The sequence below is a fragment of the Chinchilla lanigera genome, unplaced genomic scaffold, assembly GCF_000276665.1.
Source record: "Chinchilla lanigera isolate Chin_1 unplaced genomic scaffold, ChiLan1.0 scaffold00151, whole genome shotgun sequence".
In the NCBI taxonomy this organism is placed as follows: Eukaryota; Metazoa; Chordata; class Mammalia; order Rodentia; family Chinchillidae; genus Chinchilla; species Chinchilla lanigera.
Genome location: NW_004955552.1, coordinates 1,592,294 through 1,599,217, shown reverse-complemented (window position 1 = coordinate 1,599,217; position 6,924 = coordinate 1,592,294).

The window sequence follows — 6,924 nt, the reverse complement described above, 5'->3', positions numbered from 1 at the left end:
TGGTGCATAGATGTTTATGATTGTTATCTCATCTTGTTGCAGTTTTCCCCTGACTAGTATGTAGTGACCTTCTTTATCTCTTTTGATTGTTGTTTGTTTGAAGCTTACATTGTCTGCAAACAGAATAGCTACACCTGCTTTTTCTGGGTTCCTGTTGCATGGAGGATTGTTTTCCATCCTTTGACTTTTAATGTAGGGATTTCCTTTTGAGTAAAATATGTTCCCTGTATAGCATATTGTTGGATTTTGTTTTTTAATCCACTTTGTCAGTGTATTTCTTTTGACTGGAGAATTGAGGCCATTTACATTTATAGTTATAATCAATATGTGTGATTTATCATTGTCATGTTATTTACTTGTGCTGGTTTCCTACTTTATCTACCTGTTTACTTGCTTGCTCTTCTCAATGTTTCATTTCTACTGTTGCTCTTGAAATTGTGGTCAGATTTTTCTCTGTCTAGAATATCTTTTAGTACTCTTTGTAATGCTGGTTCGGCACTCATGAAGGTCTTCAATTGTTCTTTGTCGTGGAAATATTTTATTTCTCTGTTGAATTTGAGGGATAGTTTATCAGGGTACATCAGTCTTGGTTGGAAGCTGTTTTGTCTCAGGACCTGTAATACTTTGCTGCAAGCTCTTCTTGATTGGAAGGTTTGTGCTGAGATGTCTGCCTTGATTCTGTTGGGCTTTTCTTTATAGGTAATCTATTTCTTTTCTCTAGCAATTTTTAATATTCTGTCCTTTTGGTGGAGATCTGGGAACTTGACTATTATATGTCTGGGTGTAGTTTTATTTTGGTTGTGGTTGGTTGCAGTTCTATGTACCTCATTTACCTCTATATCAGGTTCTGTTTCCATACTTGGGAAGTTTTCTTCTATTATTTCTGCAAATATTCTTTTTATGTCAGTTGTGTTGCCTCTTGCTGTTTCATTGACTCCTATTAGTCGTACATTATTCCTCTTTGCCTCGTCTTGCAGCTGGTGAATTGACTTTTCCTGGTTCCTTGTTCATTTTATGAGATCCTTTCTCTCATGTTCACTAGCTGCTGTGCTGTCTTCAAAGTCTGAAATTGTATCTTCAGCTTCATTCAAGCAGTCTTGGCAGCTTTCAATGGAAGCTTTGTTTTCCTTTGGAAGTCTCTTTGAATATGGTTCATGCATTCTAAGTCCTTTCTATATTTTTCATTTAACCCTTCCATCCATTGCCTTTGTTCTTCTATTTTTTATATGTTTTTTCTGCAGAAGTTTTGAGCACTTCTTTCATTATTATTGTCATTTCATTTTTTGCCTGAGAGATTATTTCTGATCTTATCTCTTGTATGGCTTTATGGAGTTATTTCTTTACTTCCACTTCAGTCATTTCAGCTATTTTAGGCATGTGTTTATCACGTTCTCCTATGTCGATGTCTCCTGGACTTGTTCTGAGTGGGGAGGAGTTCTGGGATTGTGTTTTAGTCCTTCATTTTGTCATGTTTGCTACCGGATGCAGAAAGCTCAGTTTCCCTGTTCAGTGGCTGCACAGCAATGGCCACTAGTGTCCCTAGTTTTCCTGTTGATCAGGTTTACCCCTCTGTGTCCACTGAGAAGCATTACTTAGTCTGGGGTTTTCTGGCAGTTGTTGATTTGTATTTCATTATCCCAGGTCTCAGATGAGGGCATTGGTGTCAGCTGATATCTGACCATCTGATCCAGCATCCCCTTGCAGTTCAGGGCATGTGCATGGCCCAGACTGGGGTTGCACTGGTGTGACATAAGTCCAGTGGACTTATGTCCCCAGGCAGTTCAGGGTACAGGCAAAACCCAGACACGACCTGCAGGGTCAACAGCTTGTGAATCATCTGATTCTGTGTCTCTGGTCAGTTCAGGACACATACAGGAACCAGATGTGGGCCAGACCAACAGCAATGACAGACTGTCTCTGCCTGTAACCACCCCCAAGGGGTCTGGGCACAAGTAAAGCACAGACTCAAACTGCGGGACCAGCAGCTCTTGGAGTGCTTGCTCACTCGGCACAGGGCACACACAGGGAGGGCCCACACTTGAATGGTGAGAGCAGTCCCTGTGCCTTCTGAGTGAGGACCTCCTGTCTGCCATGGGTGCGAGGAGGGCAGAGACTCAGAGTGTAATGGTGGCAGGGTCCTGGGTCACCCACTCTGCCCCCAGGAAGTAGATGGGAAATACCTGGCTCTCTCCCCAAGTTTCAGCTGGGAACTGTGGTGGTGGGAACTGGTCATAGCCCACCTGGTTTTGCTTCTTAGTTCAGGACATGCGCAGGAGCCAGACCCGGGCCACTGAATGAGCAATCACTGACTGCCGCTACCTGCAACCCCCCAGTGTATCCGGGCACAAGTAAAGCATGGATTCGAACTGCGGGATCAGTAGCTCTTGGAGCACTTACTCACTTGGCGCAGGCCACACACATGGATTTCCTGCACATGAACCCTGTTGAGAGCTGTGAACTTTTGCAGTTCCATGTGAATTTTAGGATATTTCTATTTGGAAAAAATTACCACTAGAAATTTTGCAGGTGAGAATCCTATCACTGAACCACCAATGTGGAAATTTGGAAAGGTTGCATTCAATCTGTAGTTGGGATGAATCTGTTTGAATCTGGGAATAATGGATGTTTTCCCACTTATTTTTGTCTGCCTTAGTTTCCTTTGCTAGTGCTTTATAGTCTCTGGTGTAGAAGTCCTTTATCAGTGTTTTATAGTGTCCAGGGTAGAACTTTTTCATTTAGTAAAATTTATTTCTAAGTATTAAAAAATTTTTCTTTTGTGGTACTGTGAATTGAATCAAGAGCTTTTGCCTTTGAACAGATGGTTGAATTTACTTTTCTTGTTTTGTTGATAGCTTTTACATATATGTTCATCAAGGACACTGGTCTGTACTTCTCTTGTATCCTGGCCCAGTGTGATACTGTCTCATAAATTTGAAAAGTATTCTCTTGTTCTATTTTTTGAAAGAGCTTAAGGATTGGTGTGGTGGTGTATTCCTGTAATCCCAAGCACTCTGGGAGGCTGAGACAGGAGGATTCCAAGTTTAAACCCTGCCTGAGCAATTTAGTGACTTCAGTGAGGCTCTGTCTCAAAAATATATATAAATGACTAGGGATGTAGCTTAGGGTGAATGCTGTGGATTCAACCTACAGTGTAACAGAAAGAAAAAAGAATTGGTACACTTTCTAAGGATTAATATAATGGATTAATTTGAATCAGTGCCCCCTATTTTATTCAGTATTTTAATTACAAAAACCCTGTACAAATTAAGCATTTTATTTTTGTATAGTTTTGTTTAGCTTTACTATTATTTTTAGAGTATCTTTACTTACTCCTTTTTTCGTGCCCCATCCAGTGTGGCCAGTGGGATCCTAAGAGGAGACAACAGGAGATTAAGACAAGACACTTCAGAAAAAAAAAGCCAGGCAGGTGGGATGCAGCCCACTGATGGAGAGGCAGCAGCAGCGTGCCAGCCTCAGCATCTTTATTTATTTAATAAGGAATATTGTTCATGGTATATGATCTGTTGTATTACTGAGAGAAGATCTGGCATTGTGAAATCAAGACAAAACTCTCCACCTTGCCAGCAATATAGTTCTGCAGCACAAGTGCCTGCCTGGCAAGTGCAAGATTCTGAGTTCAATTCCCGGGACCAAAAAAGACAAAAAAACCCCCCCAAAACAAAAAACAAAACTCTCCACCTTCCCTTGAGTTTGATGTGAGATGAGATTCCCAGAAAACAAGAAAAAGTCAGTGCATTTGGTATTTATTTACTTGTTCCACTATGTAGTTCAATGGTGGAGCTATGAACACTTTCTTCAACTCCTGGGTATGAGTTATAACAAAGGGAGTAAGGCAGAATCACGTAAGAATGAAAGTGTTGTCAGAAATGTTGACTATTCTCCCTTTATTTCTTCATCATTCATTTTCTAATATTGAAAACTGAAGTTCTTATACAGTTGGAACTGGGTAAGATGTGGAATTTATTAGAGGTAATACATTTCTATTATATTGAAAATGTTACTTTATATACTGTGAACACTAATAATACTGTATTATGTATTAAAATGCTAATAACTTATGAAGCTTGTAAGTAAACTGTGAAGAAAATTAACTAATCATGAGATTGTTGGGAGTTGAGGAAACATATTCCTAAACTTTTCTAACTTTTAAATATCACATTGCTTGTTAAAACGGCAAACCTCGATCCTCATGATGGGATTAGTGGATTTCTGGTAATGATGATGGGCACCAGGGTCTCTTAATTTTTGGAAGGGAAATGACGGGATCAGCGACAAGCAGGGTCTGATCATACTGAATTGAGAAATTCTTTGATTTTCTTGTGTGGCTCATTTACATATTTCCAGTAAAAGGCTACCAGGTAGTTGGACATGGACTAAGGAAGGTGTAACCAATGACCACTCTTCACATTCACCCAGAAGTCTACACCTGCAAACCACCACTTGTTCAGAAGTGGAGCAAGATCCAGTATCTTGTATTGCAGCATACATTTCTTGATCACATCCAGGTAATGCCCATTCATCTTGATAATCTTGTTGCTGTTTTGCAGTGTGCCACAGTTGTGGCAGCCTTCTTGCTTTGAAAACCTGCACGGACTGCAGTAGGCAGCACAGATGAAAGCCCCTTACTGTATGGTGCTGCAACCAGGAAAGGGAAGCTGGAGGCCACCCAGGCTGCCCTACCCTACTGGTTTTTTTTTTTTTTTTTAAAGAAAATGCATTGATTAAAAGAATAAATAGGTAAGCTCCAGGAGAGTCAAGGGCAGAGATAAGGACTTCTACTCTGCAAAGAATGAGTATCAAAAGAAAATGTTTCTCAGCTGGCCTGTCACAGTGGAGTAAAAGATAAGAAGAGCTGAGGAGATAGAATTTTTAAGGTGAGTCACTAGCACTGAGGCTGGGAGACAGCAAGGAGAAAGGTGACAAGCAGGTTTCAGGACAGTGCAGGATACTGATGAAGAGCAATGCAGAGCTATAATGGTCATGAGTGTGGTATGTGTTTCAAAGTCTGTCTTGATGGGTGAGGATACTGAGAAGTTTCAAAATTAGCAGTTATTGAACGTAATTCTCCAACTCTGGGTACACTGGAATGAGACCTGAATTCAGTTAGGAAAAAATAAGAAGGGGCATTTCCAGAGGAGATTAAAAAGTAAATTTACTGCCTTTTGTGGGGAGCAAGAGACAGGGGCTCCTCTCTGTTGCCCAAGATGGTTTTGAACACCTGGACTTGTGGGATTCTGTCTCACCTTTCCAAAACCTAGGGATATAGAAATGCTCCACCAAGACCAGCTTTAGTTTACTGTTCTGCTAGATGCTTAAATCTTTGCTCATTTTTCTGTTGCTGTGGAAGAAACACACTGGTATGAAATGAAATTGTGGTAGTAAAAGAAACATGGATCAAGAAAAGTAGGTCATAGTAAATGGAGAGGTAGAAGAAGTTAATCAGGCAGCAGTGGACTATATAGAAGGCCTTGAAGATTTTTGGGCTAAAAATAAAGAGCAAAGGAACATAAGGTGAGTATGGGGTAATTATTTTCCTAAAGAACAAACAGATGCTGTGCTTTAAAGATAATCTAAAGTAGAATTTATGGGTTTGAGGAGTTAAAGAACAGCCTAGGACTGGATGGGAGACATGGCTCAGTGGTATAAGGGCTTGTCTACCATGGACCAAAGGCCCTGGGTTCCATTTTCAACATCGGAAAAACAAAGTAAGACAAAAAAATGAATAAACAAAAAAGCCTAGGTTGGTCTAAGTTCAACCGGTTATTTGAAACAAGTTGTTATGCTTTAAATAGAAATTTACACACACAGAAATCTCAGACTGAATGAGTACTCATGGTCTGCTAAATTATTACCTTAATTTTAGATTCTCTTGAGCCTCAGTCTACCCCTGCATTATATTTTCTGGTATTAAAAAACAAAACAACAAAAAACAACCATACGGGAATATACTGAGCAGTGAGGTAAGAAGTGAATAACTTAGTGACAGAAGCATGAAGGTAACACAGAAAAAGAACAAACAGAAGAGTACAAGCTTAAACACTGAGTATTTTTACTATGTGGCTTGACTGCAGCTATACAGTCATAATCAGACATGTAATTAAATCACCTTAACTTAGTCAAGCAGTATTTGGAGAAATGTTAGAAGTCAAGAACTGATTGGAATAAAGAGATATGCACTGCTTTCTTTGTTCTTTTTCTTAAGAGTTTACTGCCTACCAACAGGAATTAAACACATAACCAAGTACTGCTATATGCTTTCTTCTACAGGAGCACTCAGGACAACATTGCAAAACCTCATTAGATATGCAAATACTGTGTACAAAAAATAGCCACCTACCTGCAGATGTTAATTTGTAAGTCATCGCTTCACACTCTGAAAATAAAACAGTATGAAGCAATTTGAAACAAGGCTAAATGGAAAAGAGGCTTACTTTTCTCCTATTATAAAAAAGCCTCAGTAAAATTTAAGAGCATTCCATTGGCATAAAAGTAAACAGAAATACTCTGTATGAAAGAGTACTAGAGATTGCTGTCAGCCACAGAATAAGAAATGTCAAAAATCACAATCTTCTTTAATACTATCAAGTTCCTATAATGAAATATGTACTTTTAAAAAGCTGAAAATAGGTGGGTGGAGAAAGGGGCATAAGTATATGGAATGCTTCTAATTTTGTTTCTAATCTTTTCATTGAATGAAATGGGTTTCAACATTTGCAAGCACATAGAAATTGTGGAACTCACATACACTGAAATTCTCAACTGTCTATTATTATAACAATACCATAGAAGAACAGTATTGTGAGAAAGCCAGTTTTGATATTTCTCATCTCAGTATAAACACTATCATGATATACTAATTTTGTAAATAAAATAAGCTACCATATTTTTCAGTCATAGGAGAAT